A 23439-nucleotide genomic window follows, 5' to 3' on the forward strand; every position below is an offset into this window, starting at 1 on the left:
CTTTTGGGGAGTGTTAATTTTGGATAGGAGATTCTGTTTTTTTTTGGGTTCCCATATAAATTTTGCTAGGAAGGTATGAATTTGTTTGAAGAATTTATTATGTATTGTTGTCTGTGATGTCATGAATATATACATTAATCTAGGTAAAATGTTCATTTTGATTATTGATACTTTGGCCAAGAATGGTAGTTTTAGGTTGTTCCATCTTTTGCAGTCTTGCATTATATTTGGCCATTTAAGGTTTACATTGTGCTGGTAGAAGTCTTTCTTACTCTGGAAAAAGGTGATTCCCAGGTATTTAGTTTCTTCGTTAATTTTTATTGTGTTTAACAATGGTATTAGTGAGATGAGTTTGGGTGTTTTTAGGGGGAAAATATTAGTTTTATTAAGGTTTAGTTTGTAGTTAGACATAGTCGAGAAATGTTCAATTGCAGCTATTATTTTGTTTATATCTGAATTTGGTGTAGTGCAGTATATGTTCAGATCATCTGCAAATGCAGTGAGGTATATTTTGAAGTTGTGTATTGATGGAGGATTGTGATATGTATTTTGTTTAATGTATAGAAAGAGTGGTTCTAGGTATAGGTTAAACAGGAAGGGTGATAGTGGGCATCCTTGTCTTGTTCCATTTTTTATTAGGATCCTATTTGACCAAGTTTTATTTATATACAGAGATGTGTATGGGTTGCTATAAAGAGTTTGGATGATCTGAATGAAGTTATTGGGTATATTAAAGTAGGGTAGTATTTGGAGTAAGAATTCTAGATTAACCCTATCAAATGCCTTGTGGGCATCCACTACCATTGTGTAGATGTTGATATTGTATCGGTTAGCATAGGATATTAGTGCATCTAATGTTAATGTATTGTCACTAGTCTGTCTATGTGGTGTAAAACGGAATTGTTCTGGGAGAGGATTTTTCTATCAGATTTTTCATTCTGTTTGCAAGTATAGAGGTAAATATTTTAGTATCTATATTTAAGAGGGAGATGGGTCTGTAGCTGTCAAGGTTTTTGGGGTCTGTGTGTTCTTTTAATATAAATATAGTTTTAGAGGCATTAAAGTGGATATAATTTATTTTATAGTTTATTATGTAATTCAGTGTATAGTATAGTAGTTTGGCTATCAAGGGGGATAATGCTTTGTAAAATTATGATGTGAGTCCATCCGGACCCGGAGCCTTATGCACTTTTAAGTGTTTGATTGTTGTAATAATTTCACTGATGGATATCGGCTCAGTTAGATTTTTTTGTTGATCTAAATTGACTTTAGGGAATTTCAGTTTTTGAAGAAAAAGAGTTCTATCTTCCTTTGAGGTGTGTAGTATTTGTGCTCCATATATTTGAGAGTATATTTGTTAAATGATTTAATAATGTCTTCATTTTTTGTGTAGTTTTTGTCTCTGTAGTTTATTTCTGATATATTGGAGGCATTTTTGTGTTGGCAGATAATTCTGGCCAGAGCTCTAGATGGTATTTGAGCTTCTTCTGCATAAGTGGCTAACATTCTGGCTTCATAGAAAGATAGGTTCCTGGTTTCTAACATATATAGATCCCTTTGCAGTTTTAAAAGTTCTGCTTCTGTTTGGTTCTTAGGGTTATTTATTAGTTCTTTTTCAAGATGCTCTATTTTCCCTTTCAGTATATGCTCCTCTTTCAGTTGTATTTTTTTATAGTATGCTTCTTTTTTGATAAACAATCCTCTGATTTGTGCTTTGGTTGCAGCCCATTCTATGTCAGTTGGTAATTGGGAGTTAGTGATATTTGTAAGAGCTATTTTTAGTATTGCTTCTGTTTCTTTTATTACATCCATTTTGGAAAGTAAATTAGGGTTTAATGACCAATTATGACCCCTATTCTCTAAATATATCTTTTTGTCCCAGTTAATATTCAGTGTGATTTTGGAGTGATCTGAAAAGAACCTGGTATGTATAGTTATTGTTGGGTCCATGTTAATGAATATGTCAGAGATTAAGAAGAAGTTTATCCTTGACCACATTTTGTGGCATTGCGAATAGAATGTGAATTTCCCTGTTTTATCTGCACTGTTCCCATGTTTAAAAGGGTCATATAGTTTGAAATCTTGTTTGAGTTCATTAAGGGCTAATATGGCTTGTTTATTATATGATTTGGTCAAATTAGATTTATCCTTTTCTGGGTTTTGATATGTATTCCAGTCACCTCCAATCACTAGGTAGTGATCTTTAAATTGGTTTAAGGTTGGGTATAATGACATAAAAAAGTGTTGTTGGTTATTACAGGGTGCGTAAACATTAAGTACCATTATAGGTTTTGGTATTGTAGGACTATTAAATGTTACATAGCACCATCTTCCCCCCTTGTCAGCTTTGGTCTTAAGTATTTTTTCCTTAAATTGTTTTTTAATTATTATGGCAGCCCCAGCACTGTTTGTTTTCCCCTCTGAAGCTATGATTTGACTTATCCATTTCTTTCTGCTAATTTCTGCCCATTGATCTGCAGTCAAGTGCTTCTTGTATTAGTATGAGGTTGGCTGTGGTTTTTAATGTAAGGTGTAAGAATAGTTTTCTTTTCTTCTTGTTTTGGAGCCCTTTAACATTCCATGATTCTATTTCCCACATTTATTTATTAGGTGTATTCCTTAGGTATGCCATGTATATTAGTTTTGTTTTGTTAGTTTTGTATGTGTTACTGTGTGATGGTTTAGGAAAGCATCTATTTATCCCCGTCCCTACAGCCTAACCCCTATATCCCTAGACCAGGAATAATCAGGGGGGGAGGATGAAGGTTCATTATATGGTTTACCTTTACGTCTAATCTTGGAATGTGTTTTCTTTTTAGATATAGATTTACTCCATAGTATCCCCCCTGTGTTACTATAAACAATGTGGACAAAGCTGAACAAACTAGTTCCCTCAACAAACACTGCTACTTAATATCCCTAGCCTCTTCCAACATATTATTTATACAGTGATGGTATTGCATTTAAGGTACAGCATGTATTGTTTTTGTCTTGTGACTAATTCTTTCTAATAGTATTTTTAAAACAGCATATTAGTCTCTCACCAGGACACAAGTGCTTTCAGCAATTACATTCTGCTAGCCGAGCACACTCAAGCAAATCTGCAGTCTGGGGCTACCACTCCATCTATACAGTGTAAGAAGGAATCAGTATTGCAAACTAAACAAGGATATACATTTTGAGCCTCAAGAGCAGGAGCACACTCAAGCAAATCTGCAGTCTGCGGCTAAAACTCCATCTATACAGTGTAAGAAGGAATCAGTATTGCAAACTAAACAAGGATATACATTTTGAGCCTCAAGAGCAGGAGCACACTCAAGCAAATCTGCAGTCTGCGGCTACCACTCCATCTGTACAGTGTAAGAAGGAATCAGTATTGCAAACTAAACAAGGATATACATTTTGAGCCTCAAGAGCAGGAGCACACTCAAGCAAATCTGCAGTCTGCGGCTACCACTCCATCTGTACAGTGTAAGAAGGAATCAGTATTGCAAACTAAACAAGGATATACATTTTGAGCCTCAAGAGCAGGAGCACACTCAAGCAAATCTGCAGTCTGCGGCTACCACTCCATCTGTACAGTGTAAGAAGGAATCAGTATTGCAAACTAAACAAGGATATACATTTTGAGCCTCAAGAGCAGGAGCACACTCAAGCAAATCTGCAGTCTGCGGCTACCACTCCATCTGTACAGTGTAAGAAGGAATCAGTATTGCAAACTAAACAAGGATATACATTTTGAGCCTCAAGAGCAGGAGCACACTCAAGCAAATCTGCAGTCTGCGGCTACCACTCCATCTGTACAGTGTAAGAAGGAATCAGTATTGCAAACTAAACAAGGATATACATTTTGAGCCTCAAGAGCAGGAGCACACTCAAGCAAATCTGCAGTCTGCGGCTACCACTCCATCTGTACAGTGTAAGAAGGAATCAGTATTGCAAACTAAACAAGGATATACATTTTGAGCCTCAAGAGCAGGAGCACACTCAAGCAAATCTGCAGTCTGCGGCTACCACTCCATCTGTACAGTGTAAGAAGGAATCAGTATTGCAAACTAAACAAGGATATACATTTTGAGCCTCAAGAGCAGGAGCACACTCAAGCAAATCTGCAGTCTGCGGCTACCACTCCATCTGTACAGTGTAAGAAGGAATCAGTATTGCAAACTAAACAAGGATATACATTTTGAGCCTCAAGAGCAGGAGCACACTCAAGCAAATCTGCAGTCTGCGGCTACCACTCCATCTGTACAGTGTAAGAAGGAATCAGTATTGCAAACTAAACAAGGATATACATTTTGAGCCTCAAGAGCAGGAGCACACTCAAGCAAATCTGCAGTCTGTGGCTACCACTCCATCTGTACAGTGTAAGAAGGAATCAGTATTGCAAACTAAACAAGGATATACATTTTGAGCCTCAAGAGCAGGAGCACACTCAAGCAAATCTGCAGTCTGCGGCTACCACTCCATCTGTACAGTGTAAGAAGGAATCAGTATTGCAAACTAAACAAGGATATACATTTTGAGCCTCAAGAGCAGGAGCACACTCAAGCAAATCTGCAGTCTGCGGCTACCACTCCATCTGTACAGTGTAAGAAGGAATCAGTATTGCAAACTAAACAAGGATATACATTTTGAGCCTCAAGAGCAGGGTCAGTCCACCCAGGCATTCTACTTGTATGTTTTATGAGAGTGAAGCTATTACATTAGCAGTATTTCTTAGTAGTTCTCAGCTTGCTAATAAAACTGACTGTTGTAGCCTTGTGTCCCCCCCCCCAGATAGTACAGTAATCCTAACTGTCCAATAGACAGTATAGATTTAATTCACATCCCTGTGACTAAATTAAATTAACCATCAAGCAGCCCTCTCAGTTCTTTCTGCCTTAGTTTGTATCACTTGGAGGATCACCTGCTTATTTGCATCTCTATCATTGCTAATGTATCTCCCTACTCTAATCGGTGCACAAACTGGTTACTAATCAGCAAGTCAATGTAAAGACACACTCCCAACCTTAATAAACTTTGCTGTCTCTTCTCTCCTTCACTTTACAGGTAGTTTGAAATATTACTTACCCTCACTGAGGCCTTCACTGATTTCCACTGATTGTCTCTCTGGTTTCTTTGCATTCCACCTGGTTTACACCCCTTGTGCTATCTCCCTCCCCCAATACAAAGTCTATATTAGAATCCTGCTGAGCATGGAGCCATCTTTAAATTTCTAGTCTCTCACCAGGACACAAGTGCTTTCAGCAATTACATTCTGCTAGCCGGTAAGCCATTAGACCTCAGGAATTTGTTTTAAAAGTGTTCAGATTTGTAAAGTAATACTTACTTTTTCCTCTTGCCTTGGTTGGCTCTGGCTCTGCCCCGCTCCGTTCACCCTCGCTAACGCTCGGGCTCTCTCCGCTCCCCTGCCCTGCCCCCTATTTCCTCCCGCCCCCACTACCTCTACATTTATAGTAATCATAGCCACACCCCAGCTCACCCTCACATCACCTCCACCAATCACAGCTCCTCAAGTCATATCACATTAAACCACACCATTTTGCTCCACACAAAATACTCCCAATCACTCTCATTCCCACTAGGAATTTTTTGCATCACCCACATTACTTCCCCATCCACATATAGTGCAACCCTATAATTCCTATTCAGACCCCCCCACCTAGAAACAACATAAACTTTATAACTATGACTATCACACAACTAAATCTAGTCTGTCTTCTCATAATTCTTTACAACACCACAAGTTATCACTCTAGCAATATCCCTAAACTTAGTAGCACAACACTGCATTATGCACTCTCATACACAGACACCACACATTATAATAATATCTGCCCGCACTTATTCAAGAATTACATAATGGACCAATTCAGAACTAAGCACATATGCTCTCATTCCTACTCCAAAAAAACACAATACTTTCTCACACTCCTCACCAAACTCCAACATCTGTATAACCAGTTTAACTCCAGGCTCACCATAAGTGGGGATATCCACCCCAACCCAGGCCCAAATCCATCCTGTCCAACACAAACTGCTCAAATACAAATGTCAGAACATAACACCCCCACTTTCTTCATCCCTGGGCAAATCAACAATAGCAGCAAAACCAGCCATCTTTTAATGCTAAATATTAATATTAGAACTCCAGGCCACAATAGCACACTACTCCCCAGACATAGTTGCTTTAACAGAAACCTGGCTAAAAAAAAAGCATAGCTAACTCAGAAGTTCTCCTACCGGCTACAATATCATTAGACAAGACAGACCACTTGTAAAGGGGTGGAACTGCCTTACTCTACAAGTCCAACTTAACTGTCTGTCAATTACCAAACTCCTACCCTCCCCAATAATTGGGACATACTTATCTCACAACTTCAACTTCACCCTAAAAAGGTCATCACCATAATTGTGATCTATATTCCACCTGGTAATACACCTGCTAGCCTTGAAGACTTCTTATCCTGGTGTTCTTCCACATACTCACAAGAAACCCTTATTCTGGGGACTTCAACCTAGATTGGTTCACCTGTATATCAGAACCACCAAGTAATCTAATAAATCTCCATGGCTACCAGCAGCTAGTCCAAATTCCAACTAGGTGTGATAAAAAATCTAAAAGGGAATCCATCCTTGACTGGGTCCTAACTAGCAACCCCACATTGTACCCTCACACAGGCAGTCTCCCAGACACCTTAAGTGACCACAACATAATATACTTTATACGTAGTAGAACAATCATATGCAAAACCACTAACTATATATCCACTAGAAACACAAAAAAATTCTCTCCTGAGGTCCTCAGCACTTTACTGTGAAACTGTGACTGGACCCCCCCTAAAAACCCTCCCACTTGACCAGGCTGTAGCATATTTCAACAAAACATTTCTACAACACCTAGACACTGTTGCTCCATTGCAAAATCAAGGTTAGAACCTCTACAAACCCATGGCTCAGTAAAGAAACCAAACAAATCCTCAAGTCCAGAGACACTGCCTGGCGTTACTATCAAAAAAACAAAGAAACACAAAGCCTAACTAAGTACCAAGAACTGCGCAACCGTGCAAAAATGCCTTAGGCTGGACAAAAATCCTACTACACAACATTACAAACTAAATACCAACACAACCCGCAAAAATGTTGGCAAAATGTAAACCAGCTACTAAAATCCACCCAAAAGGCTACCCCCAAACCAACCACCCCTGACTCTAAAGTTCCCATTGAAACACAATTCAACTCCCACTTTGTGAACTCAATTCTATCCTTAGTATCACAGGACAGTTCCTTCCTCACTATCCCCCCCAACACAAATAACTCTAATACTAGCTTTACCCTCAAAACAGTTTCCACCACTTCAATCAAAGGCATGCTCTCCAAACTAAAAACCTCATCAACAGCAGCCGACCTACTCCCCAGCTATTTCTTGAAACTTACAGCAGATGCTATTGCTATCCCAGTCTCCACTCTCATAAACAGATCAATTCTTGAAAACTATGTGCCCAAACTCTGGAAAATATCCTATGTTACACCCATACATAAAGGCGGGACCTCCACTGAACTTAATAACTACAGACCCATTGCTTTACTCTCCCCTGGCCAGAATCCTAGAAAAATGCATCCATACCCAGATGCTAAACTATCTCCTAGACTGCAACATCCTGTCACCTACTCAGCATGGTTTCAGACCTGCCCATAGTACCACTACAGCTCTCCTCTGCTTCACAGACACAGTAAACCGTCTCAAAATGAAGGCCTGCAAGTGTCAACTCTTTTTGGATATGTCCAAAGCATTTGACACAGTCTCGCACCAAATCCTGCTAAACAAACTAAACCAATATCATCTATCTAATTCCACTCTTACCTGGTTCCAAAGCTGCTTAACTGACAGGTACCAAGCTGTGAAATGGGAAAATTCTCTCTCTCCTCAGCTGCCCATAACTATAGGAGTCCCACAGGGTTCTATCTTAGGACCACTACTATTCACAGTCTTCACAAATGACCTCCACACCTCCACACAGCATGCATCTATAATTCAGTATGCAGATGACACTACCTTAATCTGTGCTGCACAAAACATTCCCACCCTCCTGCAAACAACTCAACTAGCATTCTCTGACGTTGAAAACTACCTTACCAAAGCCCAACTTATCCTCAATCCAAAGAAAACTCAGCTTATGATTATAACCAGTTCTAACAAAAACACTAACAGTCAATTCACTATCTACTCCACAAATGCTACTCCAATTGCTCCAGTGACACAGGCTAAGCTATTGGGAATAACCATAGACTCCCACCTAAAATTTGATAGTCATCTGAACTTAACTATTAAAAAAGTACATGCCAAACTGGGGTCACTCTACCGTATCAAACCATTTCTTACCAACAACACAAAATCAGCCATTGCTCACTCCCAACTTCTATCCACCCTACTCTATGCATCTCCCATTCTGACTAATCTCAACAAAACTGAACTAAGCAAAATGGAAGCTTGCTATAACAGAATTGCCTGTTTTGCTGCAAATTGCTCATATAGAACTCATCACTGTACTGCTTTGAGACAGCTCCACTGGCTTGAACTGCCCAACCTCCTAACCTACAATCAGCTCTGCCTCTGTCATTCTATTACCTCCCCAATAAGTGTCCTGCCCTCAAAAACCTAGTACAACATCACTCAGCCAAAAGGCCTCTTAGATCATCAAGCAAACTACTACTAGAAGTCACCAACAGCTACAATAGCTTTGGATATGCACTATATAGTAGTTAGGTGGCTAAAAAATGGAACTCTGTCCCTACTAGCATTCAAAACACATCATCCAAAGCCTCCTTTAAAGACCTCATCAGGCAACATCTCAAGCAAAGTTGGCAGTGCCATGATTGCTCCCCAGGCTAGTGAAAGCGGATAACATATGCATACTAAATCTAGAGCAATTGGTAATAGTTTTTCAATCTTACTCACAAACACTGGCTAATCTACAATGTATGTACTGTACCTGTGTACTATGTATGTATTCTACCTACATTCCAAAGTTCAGCTGTACACCACAAATCTATTACTTACCTTTATTTTTAAAATTAATATTTTTTTGATTGTTCTCTCCACTGTAACTGTTTGTGCCGCATACCACTGTAAAAACATGTCTCTTGTAATTTGTGTGTATACTGATTATGTCTAAATAACTAAATGTGTCTGTAATTTTTCTTTGTGGAGCTTTTCTCCCCGGGCCTCTGCTGAAAAAGGGCCTTTTCGGCTCAGTCAGACACCCCTGGTTAACAAATGTAAAATAAAATAAAATAAAATAAAATATTAATATACATTCCTCAGTTTATTATAGCAATATGTGTACCATAGTCATATTGTTAAACAATCAATCTTGTCATTTTTACATTTTTCTCTCATTTGACTTATTTTTCCTCCCCTTTACTTATTCAGGTTTCGGCCTTCTTTGGTGCCTATAGTGATGTTTTTCCACATCAATCTGTGTGGGTTATAACATATATACTTGGCACCTATTTAACAGAAGTAGGAAGTATAGAGAGACAAAAAAAAAAAAACAGCTTAGCCAAACAGTCCTTCTGCTATAGTTGATATATTAAGGCTATATTTACATTATCCCAGGATTGTTAAGTTATTTTACTAATTTCCTGAGATTACTTCTCTCCAGGATCTTTCAACACATTTCTAGTATTTACATAAAACATTTAACGATTTTTTCCCTTTTTTTCCCAATATTAATCTATGAGCTAGCATAATTCAGACAGTTATTTATTGCCTATTATTTAAGGCTGGAGTTTCATTCACCTACACAGTACTGGGTGTACTGTTTTAGTGAATGGTTCAATTTAACAGTACCTTATTTCTTCAAGGTTTTGCTTGCAGGTTGGTTGACATCTATGATGCAGCTTTCTTCTTTTAGCTGGTGCAGATCAATTTTCATTTTTCAGGCAGTAAAATCTTTTGGAGCTAGCTGAAATCCATTTTGTCTGACTGTTCTTAATGCAACCATCAAAAGCCTAGGGGGACTGAATTTGCAAGCCAATATCCAAGATGGGAACTTCCTTCCTATATTCGTGCATCGGAAACAGCAGTTCATTTTTGGTTCCCACCCAGGCTGTACTTCCCTTTCCTGTGTTCCTCATGGCTCACATCAATGACCCAAGGGCCTAGACAGCAAGGGGAAGATTTCAGAGTTGGATCCCAGCTAGAGTGCTCGTGAATGGGGTCATTTTTTCATTCAAGGGACCTTTATCTTTTTTTTTTTGTGGATTTATTTCACTTCTGAAGGTGGAATTTGCTTGAAAACAGCCAGGAATGTCTCTTTTGCCACTTTGTGGTTAGCAACCATGTATTTAACCTATTTGATGTAAAAGATTAACTGATTTGGATATTTCATCTGGAATTTGATTTTTTTTTTCTATTAGGAACCTGCAGTATGGAGATAGTAGTTGTCTTGCTTGTCTTATTTGTATTGGGAAGGCTTGAGCAAAGGAGATTTTATTATTATTCCAGGTGAGTGTGCCTTTTTTCTTTGCTGCCAGTATGATTTTATTTACATCTTGGTAGTTTAATATTTTAATATAGACAGGTCTTGGTTTCAGTGATGTCTGCATTTCCCTCAGGGCCCTGTGGGCTCTCTCTATTGTTATTTGCTGCATTTCTTCAGATTCCTCTCAGAGGGAATTTATTATTTGCTTGATTGTTGGTATTAGATTGTTATGAAGTACAGTTTCAGATATTCCTCTGATGATGAGATTGTTCCTTCGAGATCTTGCTTCCAGGTCTGTTAATTTTGCTTGTAAGTTTTGTATTTCTTTGTCATGGGCATCAGTTTTTTGAGAAATAGAGTCTATTTTTATTTCATTTTCTATTATTTTGGACTCATATTTTTCCATTCTGGATATTATTTGGCTGAATGAGTCACCAAAGGTTTGAAATTGTAATGATAAGTTCTTAAATGCTTGCTGGATAGGTAATAAGGCAGATTTTATGTCTTCCAGATTAGCTAGTTGGTCTGTCTTGGATTTATTTGTATTTTTAGAGTTGTCAGTTTGTTTAGTTGTTTTTTGTCTTTTTGAAGTTATGTATTTCTCAGGTGAGGCTAGTACTGAAAATTTGGTCTTAGTTGTTGTTGTTTCCATATTATTTTCCTCTTTTGACATCTTGCTGTATAGTGTTTTACCAATCTTGCAGTCAGATGCAGGGCCTTAGTAGCACATTGCTTAAGCTGTTATTCAGAAATCTTAGTTAATCCTGCTGTTTCTGAGCTGAATCTGTCACTTTTTCTTCCTCTTTTAATTGCTGGATGATATTAGCAGTAAATATCTACAGTTATTTCTGTATTATTAATTCTGCGTTGCCTTCTGGTTTTGTTTTAATCCAGGGTATATCGAGACCTAGGTGATAGCAGTGCTCACAGAATAGCAGCCATTTTGAACTCCCTTTATGGGATTTTTAATATAAAGCAAAATGTCATTTTTTTTTAAGTAGACCTGGCAGATAAACGTGCATTAAAAGATTCACAGTTATGTGTGATCTAGGTTTAACTTGTAAATAATGGCTTTTACATATGTATGAAACTTTATTTTTTATATTTTGTTTATAACATAACAAGTTTCCTGGGTGCTGTTGCATGTCAACTATATTATCAGTAGCAAATCTTCAGGACTAGGTAATAACTGTCAGTAGTTTAGAATGCAATTCGCTGTCTTTTGGTTATTGCCTAAATTTTATTTATTTATTTTTTGACATCTTAGCATATGATTCAAAATATATGATTATTTACTTTTAGACAGAAAGAAGTAACCTGGGCAGTTCTTAGAATTTCAGAACTCCCACAGCAGTACAAAAGTGCTCAGGATTCTAAGTTGTTTCAAGCCAGTTTTCATGATAAGGGCTTAAAAATGAATATTCCATCAGTTACAATTCACACAAAAACCCTCACATGTGAATGCAGACCACCTTCATACCACACATCAATCCCTCAAACCCCTCCAAACTACCAAAAAAAAAAATCTCAAAGTCTCCCAACCAGTAAAAATCTATTGCGCTCAGAAAAATAACATTTAATGATTCAGCAAGCATTATTTGTATGAGACGTTTAATATAAAGCAGACTGTCATTTTTAAAGGAGACATGGCATATAAACTGACATTAAAGGAATGACAGTTATGTGTGATCCATTTTTAACTTGTAAACGTGTGAATGTTACTCTAATTATTTTATATCATTCCAATAGTAACTTTTATATATGTAAATAGCTATATATTTTTATACTTTGCTTATAACATAGCATTTCTTTTCTGGGTGCTATTGCATGTCAAGCATACTATCAGAAGCACACTACTGGACCATTTTAAAAACCCAGAATGTTACTTAACATGACTCTTTAGTATCATTTGTTTCATCTTGTATTTAGTACATTGTGCAGCAATGCCAAGATATCAGAAAGTGTGCCACCTAACATAAGTTATGTCATTACAATGATTAACTTTAAATAAAATAAATAGTTTAACCTTTTAAACAGTAAATGAAAATAAGTGACTTTATTTTAATATATAGCTAAAAGAATCAAACTCTAACATTTTAAAAAGGGAACAAATAACCGTTTGAAGTAGGGAAATAAATAATTTTCCTTGTAAAAAGTAATATTTGGCACCTGTTCATAAGCATTCAAGCACTTCTTTAAATTAATAATAATTCATAAGCATGAAATACATTGATTTTCATTTGCTCTTCAGTTTTTTATTGTTTTTGCCTTTTATTAACCAACCATCATTTATTATATTTCTTTTCAAAGAAGTTGATAGATTCCAGTCCATTTATTCTGTTGTTTTTTTCCTATGATTTTACTTTTCTGTATAAAGTCCATTGCATCTTCCAAGGTGTTAAAAATCTTCTTTCCTCTGGAAGGCGGATCCTTTTTTTTTTTTTCCTAAAAAGAAGAGTTGTGCTTTAATAGTGTTTTTCTTTAAGACTTTAACATATGGCATACATGCTTTTCTGTTTGACATCACTAATATTGAATAGTCATTGCCAAATGTTATAGTATTTTTTTTTTTTATTTTAACTGGATAATTGGTCCATGCAGCTTTCAAAACCAACCAAATCCTTACCTTTACTTGAGAAAAATCTTATGATCAGTAATCTTGCTGAAGATGTTTTTTAAAAGATGAGTTAGAAAGTGATCTATGGCCTTTTGATGCCAAAGGAAAACATTTCTGGCAGTTTCAAAGTTTTTGGCAGCCAGGTATTTAGGAAATTAGTCATACTGTCTCCCTCTTTTTTTCAGGAATCCCATGAATCCTAATGTTAATCCTTCTAGATCTGCTCTCAAAGTCTTCCATTTTCCCAAAATAAGTTGTTTTGTTTCAAAAGAAATTCAGTATTGTTCTCATTTTCAAGTAATCTTCCATCAAAATCTTCCATCAAAATCAGACATTGTCTCTTCTATACTCGAGATTTGTGGTGATTGTTGTTTAAGAGATTCACTCAGCACTTCAACTTGTTTTTATACTTCTTTATAAATGTCCTTTTTGCTTTCTAATTTATCTATCTTTACAGATAACTCACTGACATTATTTAGTATAGCATGTATATCTTTTTCATAGTACTTTTCTGTGCACTGAGCTTCTGAGACAATTCTTTGTAGTTTTCCTGACAAGAAAGAAAAATTAAAAGAGTTTCAAGCTTATTTTTGTATTAAATCTTTCAGCAGATGTTCAACTATAAATGTTCTATTTGTGTGTTTTTAGTAAAAATTCCAACAGATGTTAAAATGAAACAGAGCTAAAAGACAGTGCTGTTAACTGCTCACCATCTTAACCACACCCCTCATTGGGTTATTGTTTTGGGGGAAATCTTTAATTTAAAATTTGGACCACTGCACTGTTTAATGGTCTGTTATTTGAGTTGCTGAACATACTAACCAGTCCATCCCACAACAGAAGACTGCAGCAAGCCTATGGAACCCTACAACAATTGGGGCAACACAACTGATTGCTGCAAAGTCTGCAACCTGTTTTTCAGGAACCAGCTTGGAACTACTACTGTTTTCCTACTGGTGAGACAAAAGACAAAAGACAAAAGAATATTAAATTATTGCTGAATGCAGCTGCTGTGAGACCAGCATTTATGGTAATCATATTGTAACCAAAATGTGAATAATTGCTGTTTCACATTCCCTGTGAGAATTGGTTAATTCCTTCAGTAAAACCTGCAACAAAACCAGTAATGTTCCTATTGTCATGGGTTTACAGTATGCTCATATTTTTCTTTACTTATCTGCTAGCTGTTGAAGTTTACAGGCAGTGTAGCAGTTTAGCAGCAGTGTAGCAACTGCCTGATGTTACCTAGCAAATCACTATTTTTGGACTGCTCTCATTCCATATGTAACAGATGTAAATACTGCTTAGTTTGGATGCTTGCATCTTTACAACACCCATTGTCAGTATAACATTCTAACAACATATACTGAGGTAGATACAAAATCTCTGCCTAAGCTTCACAGGCCCTCTAGCAGCAATCCTCAATTACTTAAGGTCTCACGTTCCTCTCTGGTCTCACCTGCTCTAACACATACCTCTGTTTTGAGTCAACAAAAATGCAAGCCTGATCCACTAACACATGAAAGATATCCTGAGAGTCAGAGAGTCCTTGTTATTATTCAGTCTGTAGTTAGGCACTCCAGCACAGTACTCACCATACTTTAGAAGGAGATGATTGCAGTAATCTCTCTCTCTCTCTCTCTCTGGTGTTAGAACTGGGGACTTTACATTGCTGTTATAAATACGAATATGGCCTGGATGTCCATGAAGAATTCAATGACCTTATAAGCTTCACATTGGAAGAGATACAAAGAGACACTGATAAACTCTCTTGGCATGTTTCAAAGAAAGGAAAGCCACTGATGCTGAACAATATCCTACTGCCACCAAAAAAAGATACTTAAGTTCAGTGATGAAATAATTGGCCTCAGCAATAAGCTGGCTAAATGGTATCATTCCAGGGGGGCTCAAAATTGTCTGCCTAGGATTAAGCCATTATTAAACCCTACTGTTTTGCCATGGTGGGCTGCAACATAATCTCATGACATTTACTTATTAGCTAAAATCCTTTACTGGCCCATACAGCCTTTTCAGGCAAACCTCAGCTCATGGGCATACTCTCTTATCAAATTGCAATAATGAATACACTTACATTCTGCCTCTACTTTGGAGACAAAAAATTTGTGCAGTTACAGAAATTTGGCTCCAGGACAAAGACAGCACATCCTCCTTGCCAGGATTCAATGCATGACATGCATTTGTGTCCACATGGAGCTTAGGAGTTGAACCCATATTTGTTAAGGAACCTATTGTTTCACTTCAAGTCATGCATGATGCCATCCTGGAACTTATGGTGGTTCTGGTAGCTCTCAATAAAATTATCTGTAATATCATTGCTTACTATATATCCTCTACAATGTCCCCCTCTCAGCAAACTGTTTATCTAAGTTAGATAAAAAAAGTTTATGAAACTGAATACACTTATTAAGGGTAACTTCAACTCCCACTCTATATTCAGTCATTCTTATACAACTAGCAAGTAATATGTTCACTCAGGGACTCTTTCATTTTATTAGCAATAATTCCTCAGTCAAATTGATTCTCTCCCTACCAGAGTGATAATCGTCTTGACCTTGTCCTTGCCAGCATCTCTTCTTCCCCTTAATGTCGCTACCTTCTTAGTAAAACTTGACCACCCACCAGTGACCTTCTCACTTAAAGCACATTTTGAAAATAAAAAAAAAATTGGTATTATGTGATTACTCCATAGCAAACATTTTATTTATAAGCTCTTCTTGACAGCTAAAAATGGTGTAGTTGTTCAAATAACTCAGTGCTGGATTCGACTGTATGTTCCTCTGAATTATATTCCCTTGTGAGCAGATGCATCGGTCTGTTACCACTGCCATAAGAAAAATGGTGAAAGGAGAAAATCATGAATTCAGAGAAAATCTTGCATGGTGGAATTCTCTTTTAAACAAAAAATGACTAATTAGAAACTTCAGGCTGTATGTAGCAGATCCCTACTTCTCCAAATATAAAAGGAACTTAAAATGGATAAATAAAACCCTCAAGAACACCAATAAAAGAACAACCCATGGGTAATACCATCTTTAAGGATAACTACAACAACTCTTTCAGTTATACTAGGAAACATAGAATTTATGCCAGGTGCAGTAACAGACATATTTCACATTGACTCCCCTACTTTCATCCTGATATTATTGCTAATATCATCACAGGCAGATTCAAAGTTAATTTCTCATCCCAATCCAGCCAAATGTTCTCTGACCTACCAACCATTCCATCCATTGTCGCCACACCACCCACAATCAAAAATTCTAGCTCCATGGGACATGATAATATTTCCATCTGTGTATCAATCATTTCATGGTCAGTCTCCTCTTAACCCTCTTCTGTTTATTTTTTCTCAAGGGAAATGTCCCTGAAATATGAAGGACACTTATGGAGGTACCATTGTACAAAGACAGCTACACAGTAGTCACCAGAAACTATAGGCTTATTAGCCTAACAAACTGTAAAGTTACAGAGTGATAAACTATGACAAAGGTGACTTTGGTCCAAAAACAGTTTGGATTTTTGAAATGGAGGTTTTGTCTACTAGACGTAGTCAATTTCTTTGCAAGGATCAATGAGATTCTAGATGATGGCCTTATGGTTCATAATGCTTATCTTGACCTTGTCAAGGTCTCTGACACAATCCGGGTTGCTGCCATCATAAATAAACTCTCACAGCTTAACATTTAACCATATAATATTCGCTGGATACTCAATTTGCTCTATAAAACTACCCACACTGTTAAGAAGGGGTAGGTTCTCTAGTCAGAAGAGGGATGCTAGTGGGTTCCACAAGACTCTGTCTGTACCCCCCACCCCATGTTCGTCAGCACCCACTTCTCAGAAGTGAAAGAAGATGGCAATAAGCTATGGTTAACTAAGTGTACTTATGTTCATATCCTAGGTGAATGTGTTAAATCTTCTCAAACTCAAATACTCCAGCAGACCCTGAGATAAGCCAACATCTGCTGTGTCATTTGCAGGTTCATTTTAATTATCAAAAATGCAGTATAGTTAACTTGATAAGGACACCTTCCCTTCTTTGAACCAGAGTGCTGATACCCTCTCAAAACCGATACAGTCTTCTGGAACTTGAGGGCCTATGTTGACATTTATTATTATTATTATTATTATTATTATTATTATTATTATTATTATTATGTCTCATCTTGCTAAGGAAGTTCTTTTACATTGCTTAGCTGATCTGCAGCTGTGTCTTCTTTAAATGCCATGCAATTTTGCTCCCTCTAGTTCTTGTCTCTTTATACACCCATTCTTGAATAGAATGCTTATTTTGGATTTTAGCTCACAAAGTCCCCCTTTCCAACCAGAAAGCCCCCAAAGGTTTCTAACCCAGAAGATATTTGGACTAAACAATTTAAGCTAACCATAATGAGTAAAAGCTGAACCCCCCCTTTCTCTATCTCCTACCCAAGGGGTAATATCTGTTTAGCCTTTCCGATAATGAAAATCTCTACCCATGTTGACTTCCACCATCTCTGAATCAACAATCTAGCATTCATGCCAAAGAACTCAGCCTCCACAGCACGGTGAACAACAGCTGATGTTGTGATAGATTTGTAACCCAGTGTACTCTTTGCCTTTAGCCAAAAAAACAACCTCCCTGTACAAATCAACAAAGTAATAATCTACTTTCAAAACCCAATGATTAGATGTGAGATCATAAATGCATGCCAGTGGCAAGATAAAATGTTTTTATTTGTATTAGTTTACCAGGGTAGAACACTGACCAACAAAAGACAAATTGTAGGCTCAGCCCAGGTACAACCTTACCAAAGAGTACTCAGTTACACTGAAATTAAAAAGTAACACAAAAACAAATGGGCATTGTATAATCATTAACTGCATGTATACACATATTTACAGTGGGACAATACGAAGGAAGCTGTAAGGAGGGGATAAGGATTTTCAAGCAGATCCAATAAATAGTAAAGAGGTGAGTGTGGAATTAACTTAGAAAGTAAAGTAAATAGTAATTTGTGAATGATGCTTAGAGTCTGAGATGGTATTTATAGTCAGTAGGGTGATAACTAAATATAGGAGTACATAATCAGAGGCAAAATGTTGGGTCTTTAAAGTGTAAGTGAAGGAGAAAGAGGAGGAATTAATGGGGTAAGTATAGGGTGAAGTGCTGTGTGATATGCACTACTGACCAGCAGTTATATTTATACTGTTTTACTAAACAGTGTTTGAATTAACATTAGAAGGAGGAACAGTCTGAGGGTTCACCTAGCTCTTGAGGAAGAGCTTGACATAATTTAAGGGCAAGGACTGAGAAGCTATTTTCAGAAGAATGCAGTTTCTGGATTGGTTTCTGGGGTTGTAGGTTGGAGTAGCTATTGTAAGTTTCATTGCAAGAGAAGATGAGTATTGACAGTGAAGTTTGAAGATAAGGGACTGGAACAGGAGAGTGTCTCTTGCTGGTACTGGAAGGCACTTGGTTTTTGATAGATGCAGAGGTGTTCATTCTGGGGGAACTGGTAATGAATTAGCAGGCTTTTATTAGAGAGTATTTGAATGGTTGATCCATTTTGGACCAAGGCTGCAGTGGTGCAGCGGTAGTGTTGTCACCTCATAGTAAGAAGTTCTCCAGTTCAATTCTCAGCTGGTGCTCCTTCGGTGCAGAGTCTCCATGTCCTCCTTGCATTTGTGTGGGTTTGCTCTGGTTACCTCCCACATTATAAAAGGCTTAGATTAATCAGTGGTGTTTTCCATATAGCATGGACTTGGATTTCTTAGGGTTCAGCAGTAAGTATTTGGAACTCAGACAGTCGTGCAAGTCACAAGGTCTTGCTGGAGATCGCTTTCAATTATTTTATTGATTTATTTTGAGAAATTGTACCTGTAATGAATATATTTATTTGTCCTTGGTTACAGTGTAAGTCCAACTGGGTAATACTCATTTTTAGTGGAGACCCAGGGAGAATATCTCCATTTGCTTACATTGCATTACACTAAGTTCCAGTTAAACACAGAATAGTTACATTTATATTTACATTCATACACAAACAGTAGTTACATTTATACATTCTAGGATTTTAAAGAGATAGAAGTTACTAAAGAGAAAGCCAACATACAACTTAGAGGATTGTACAGGCAGCAGTTATGTATAAAAATTGTTTTGTCATTTTAGTGAGAGGTTGAGAATATTTTGTATAAGCAGAGTATTTGGGGAGTATTGAATGGTGACTACAAAGTCTCAACCTTGAGATGAGCATGTTCTGGATCAGGATTGGTTAAGATATTGGGTGGGATTCAATAAGGGTTTTATTCCATGCAGGAATATTGTAGCATGGCCACCGAGCTATCCAGTAAAGAAGCCTGGGGACGTGCATGAGCCTGCTAACACTATTCTGCCATGGACACAACTGGATTATGCTTATGACCTCATTTGTGGTGAAAAACATGCAAATGAGGTCAATTAGTGATGCAGTAAGCAGGCAGGCATCCGTGGAAGAATAGTGTAGCCTGCAGAAATCTATACTACTAGCCAAATACATTTCTGCAAAAGTCAAAACAGAGGCATGACAGCTCAAAGTAAAGCATGTATTATAATCCTTAGGCATGCCGATGGCCAAATATATGGTCACTGGGATGGAAATGTGTTGCAAAATTATACAAATAAAAGTTTTTTGGGGGGTGGCTAATTTCGGATGTTTGAGCATAGGTCAGCAGCTCGCAAACAGGATTGTGCCGAAAATAAAAAATAAAATGTGAAAAGGCAAATTTAAGTGAAATCCGCATTTTGCCATTACAGTCTATGGCATGCAGAATCAAAACAATAGCAGGGAACAGTGGCTGCTAAGGAGAAAGAAAGGCTCTGGTGTAGTGCTGTAACTAGGGACTAAGGCAGTGGAGTATGCTAATGAGGGAAATTTACTGAATCACAAAAAGGAGACAAGTGCCAAACTGCACCCAACCCTGTAGGAGCTGTAAGGCAGTGGTGTAAGCAGGAGAAGCAGCTGACATGAAACAAAGGTGTGTCATGCTTGGTGTAAGCACATTGGAGCTTCATGGCTCCCAGTTGAGCTTAGCTAAGCAAATCTAAGCAAGGGGGTGTGTCTCAGGCTGTATCGACTTACTTCATGAAATGAAGACCATGTTCATGTCCAGGGGAGGGCCATTCCTGCTTCAAAGTGTTTACTTTAACTAAATGGGTTTGTGCAGCGTGCACCAGGTCTAAAACAAAAACAAACAAAAAAAAAATTCCCAGAAATAGCAGGACTGTTTATATTTGGGCACCAGGTTTGCACGGTGTGCCTTGGGACTTAAAAGGGGTGGAAATGGGAAATTAAAAAATGGAAAAAAAAAAGGAAATAGCAGAAATAAAGCAATCAAGTACAAATAACATAGCTGGCAGGTAGAATGCATCATAGTCAGCCAATCATATAGACAGCATCAACAGCACAACAGTATAAACTATGCAAACACATTTCAGTCTATTTTTCCCACATACTCTGCACCATTGGTGTACACATGTGGGGGAATTTTAACCGACAAAATGTTAGGGGCTGCCATTGCTTTGATACATCAGTATGTCCTAGAGGCTGAGGGTGGCAGGGAGGATAATGCTGACAGCTGCCCCAGACTGTGTAGGAGGAAAAGAGTGCTCAGACCCAGAATAACCTACCAGGGACTACATGATCTGGAGAAAGAGTGATACAGGGTGGACAGAAACATACTTCAGCAAATCGTTGAGTTGTGCCGGCCTCAACTCAGACCCAGAGCCAACAGAGGGGAAACCATCCCAGTGGATACCAAGGCATGTGTAGCCTTAAGAATACTAGCTACAGGTACTTTCCAAAGACCCACTGGGGACATGATGGGGGTGTCACAGGCATCTGCATCCAGGGTACTCCATCAGTTCCTGGCTGCAATGCTACCACATGCCAGTGAGCACATTTACTTCCCCAACATCCGTGAGGAGAGGATCAGCAATATGTGTCTCTTCCACCATGTAGCAGAATACCTGGAGGTACTGGGTGCAATAGACTGCACACACATCCACATCAAAGAATCAGCTGGTGAACAGAGTAGAGTCTACATAAACCACAAGCCTTCCTCTCCAACTGCCAGAGTGTGTGCAATGCCCAGGGCATTATCATGAATGTGTGTGCTGGCAGCCCTGAAAGCTATCAAGACTCCCACATCTGGCATTTGTCACAGCTGTACCAGGCATTTGCCAGTGGGGACATCCCATATGGCCATCTGGTGGGGGATGCTGACTATGCACTGGAGTCGTGGATGATAACACCCATCAGAAATGCAAACACACTCACTCAAGAATGCCATAATGAGGCACACACACAAACCAGGATCATTATAGAGCGTGTGTTTGGGATGCTCAAGTCACGATTCTGCTGCCTTGACATATCTGGTGGACCCTGCAATACTCTCCAGCCATATGTGCACACATGTTCATAGTATGTGCCATGCTACACAATATAATCCTGCAGAAACAGCTGCAGCAGGAACAGCATGGGAAAGGGCCACACAGGCCCCCACCATTTCCAAGGTCTGTACAGGCACAGAGGGACTAGGAGGAGGAGGAAGGCCCTGAGCCTGTTCCTGTAGGAAGATGGAGGTGTGTCCAGTATCCCAGGCCTTGGTAAAGAGGCAATGCATAGCACACACACTGATACTGTAGGGACCCAGGGACTGAAACCTCTCTCCAACTTGCACACACAGTAAATGGATGCTACACACATCACACTACCCATAGCTTACCCTGTATAGGCAGTATACTGCGTGCATCCGACAGAGTCAGCCCTTACCCACCATCACTACAACTGCAGCAGGCACAAGATAAGTCAGTCTTCTAAACAATAAAGGAATGGGCTAGTATGCTCTGGTAGCATAGCTATGGTATTGCTGCATGCATGCAAGGGAATGGGGTGGCCTACTGGGGTAGCAGCAGACAATTAACAGCTATGTGGGACACCAGGAAATGTCTGACCAATACTGGCTTCCCCTCACTATGCAGTATTACCAAGGTGACAAATCCCACTGCAGTATATGTGGGGGGGCCAACTGAGGGGGGGGATAAGTCACATGTATTGGATGTCAATATAGAGATCCCATACTCACCCCTCAGACTCACCCAGCATGTCAGCTGTAAAGAACCACAAAGGAATGCCCAGCAAAGGCCCACAAATGGTGACAATGATGGAATACCCCCTTACAGACTTACACAGTGATATCACAGCAGGTCTTGCAGTTGCAGTAAGGCTCTGAAGGGTAAGAAGTCTGAAACTCAATTGTATGCCATTACAATATAACCTGTGGCCTCTAGTGATATGTCTCTATTCTCCAAGACAGGGCACAATACTATGCTAAATGGAACCAAAATGTAAAGCCAATATCAGCACAGTATGTGCAAATGTGTACCGCTGACAGGTGTGACCCCCCCCTCACACCCATATTCCCATAGAAATGCAGTCACATGTAGGTTTGTAGGGTAATAGCAGAGCAGACATTGCTAGGACTGTCCAAATCAACATGATAACTTGTTGCATGTACACAATATGCAGGGGTTAATCATCTATGTACATGCGTGGGTAATAGTCTCAGGATGTGGCGAGCACTTACTCCTGGTTGTTGTGTCTTAGTGGCCTAGGTACAGTACTGTGGTAGACAGGGCCATGTTCCAAGAATTGCAGTGCCAAGTATTTTGCATGTCAGTCACACCTATGGTGGGAGTTGTACACACTGTCCAAATGTCAATATCCATTAATGCTGGTAAGCTGGAAAGGTCATGGACAGGGGGCCACACATATGAACAGTACACAGGTCAGAGTAACCCACAAAGTGCCTATCATACCTCCCAACTGTACAGACCTTTTGTAGAATGTACAGAGGTTTGCATCATATTTGTGGTGTCTCTATCATGAAATAGTGGTTGTGTGGCAAATCACTGGCAAACCATGAAAGTCTAAAGTCAGAAAATAATGATGGATTGTAGTGTCTCAGCCCTTACACCCTATGGAAAATGCATGTTAATGCAACATCTGTTGTTGTATTACCCTTATAGGTTTATAAGGCCAATAGTTAACATGGTCCCTATATTTAGGCCTTTGTCACTCAATTACTTATGACTTTGTCCAGTTGTCTGGCTCTCATACGTAGAGAGGCATGGTGCCTAGTAGCACAGCAGGTACCTGAAGGTCAGTGTACTGGCAGGTCAGAAAAGACTGGCAGCTCACTGTGTCAGTACTGACAACATGTCACTGGCCAACAGCCATACCCCTGGAATGGCAGGTTGTCACAGAAGAAGCACAAGTATGCCTTGTATTT

This window comes from Protopterus annectens, chromosome 3.part1 (assembly GCF_019279795.1).
Source record: "Protopterus annectens isolate FY-2018-M chromosome 3.part1, PAN1.0, whole genome shotgun sequence".
Classification (NCBI taxonomy): domain Eukaryota; kingdom Metazoa; phylum Chordata; order Ceratodontiformes; family Protopteridae; genus Protopterus; species Protopterus annectens.